Here is a 2,179-nt window from a genome sequence, read left to right as displayed (position 1 = left end):
GTTATTCTAATGTTGGATACTAAAATATTTAAAGCTCTTTTTGTTAAATAGCTCTCTTGACAATTAATTTGAATAAATGCCGATAAAGAGAAACTTTAACCAGGTAAAAATCAATATATACATATACTTATAAATATTTATTTTGTACAGCATCGATGACAATTCGTTACGAAACCCACGCAGCCACATTGATTTATTTTCATGAATTATTTTCGCCAGTTTGGTAAAAAAAGTTATGTCAAAATGTATTTTTTTTTCTCAAAAATCATTCAAAATCTTTTCATGGAACAAATACGAGATCATGATTATGATGATAATGATGATGATGATGATGATCATTATCATCATCATCATTATCGACGACGATGATGACAAAAAAAAACAAAGAGACAACAACATCATCATTAGAAAAGTGGGGATTATAAATAATTTAAGTTTTTTATAAAACATATTAAAAATTTTACTGCACTTTTGGAATAACGTTCGTTTGTTTGGTTTTATGCCAATATTTAAACATTTTTGGTCATAATATAGCGTCCTGTCTTCTTAATTTCCTAGATTATCAATATATGCAAATCAGATCCATACGATTTTGAACCAGTTAGATTTCTGTATCAGTGAGTGGCAAATGACCGTTAGAATCAATGCCTGAAAACTTTTCGCTCCGCCCGAGGATTGAACCTACGCTACCTTGAATACAAACCCGATGCTCTATTTATTGAGCTGAGCGGGCAGGTATGCTCAATGAGTCTTTAGCAAGCAAAACTGATTAGGAACCTACATGACGACATGCTTGATGGCCGCACTACGGTGTCTCGTTATGGCCACCGTGACACTCACATGGAAAATCCAAAATTACGATGGTGAAAAGTCAAAATGGTAAAAAAGGTGAAAATACGAAACTACGATGATGAAGAGTGGAAACCACGATAGTGAAAAGTCGAAAGTACGATTACATAAAATCAAAAGTACAATGGTGAAAATTAAAAATAATGAAAAATGTAACCACGATGGTAAAACTTTGAAAGTACGATGGTGAAAACACGAAATAAGTTTTTATCATCGTGGTTCATCGTGGTTTCGTTGTTTCGACTTTTCACCAATGTGTGTGTCGTATGGACCTAACGGGACATCGTACTTCACTGTTACATTGAAGGCCGAAGTCCGAGATGATAAAGAAATTATCTAAGCTCTGCTATTTGATTGGTATGAAACATTACTGTCACATAATGTTCATAGACAAATAAAAATACTGAAATTCGAGAAAGAAGTCAAAAAAGGTTTTATAACCTCGAGGCTAGATGTTTCTTTATAAATCTGTAACCTAGTCGAAAGCCCCTACCATCAATATAGAGCAAAACCGGCCAGGGAAAATCCGTTATGTAAATTGAAGAGGTCAATGGTTAAACACTAATTAATATAAATTAAATCAGGTTGCATGTAGAAAGGTACATTTACATGTTTCGATCACATTCACTGAAACGAAACCAAGTTATGAATTCTTAATTGCCCCAAAATGCAAATTATCCTACGATAGAATCCATAGAGATTTAGATGGATTCCTATATGTGCGCGCACGTTTGGCTTCAAGTGACTTAACAAAGCACTGACGTTTTAAGCGATAATTATTAAAAAAATTCATATTGACAATTGCGTATATTTATAACCAGTTCCAGCCAATATTTCAAACATCTATCGATTAATTGATTAACAATTCTGACTGCCTTTCAAACTTCTATTATCATTATGAATATCATGTGTGTGGAAATGGATGTATAAATTATTCAACAATAGAGGATTGACAGGAAAAAGAGAACTATTTTTTATCATATAGTATAACATGGAGGATGGGGTCTTTATGATAACTGCCACGGTTTTCGTCGAAAAACTTTTGTATATACCGATGAAACACGTACTCGTCATAAAAAGTAATTTTCATGTATCTTTAAAATGAGAATTTAACAGAATTTGAGGCGCTAAATTAAACAGATGATTCAACTTTCCTTACATATTGTATTATGCGTCAGAAAAAAAACTTTATAGTTCGTTTTTCATCGCCTCTTGTTTAAAATCTGGTAGTATACATTATTTACTCATTCGTACACATGGACCTGTTTATTTGTGATCTTTTTGACATTCTTAATAATGGACAGTTGCAAACATAAAGCCCCGATTTACA

The sequence above is a fragment of the Ruditapes philippinarum genome, unplaced genomic scaffold, assembly GCF_026571515.1.
Source record: "Ruditapes philippinarum isolate M1 unplaced genomic scaffold, ASM2657151v2 ctg735_1_1_1_1, whole genome shotgun sequence".
Taxonomy (NCBI): Eukaryota; Metazoa; Mollusca; class Bivalvia; order Venerida; family Veneridae; genus Ruditapes; species Ruditapes philippinarum.
The sequence above is the reverse complement of the archived record's forward strand: the minus strand, read 5'-3'. Positions refer to the sequence as shown.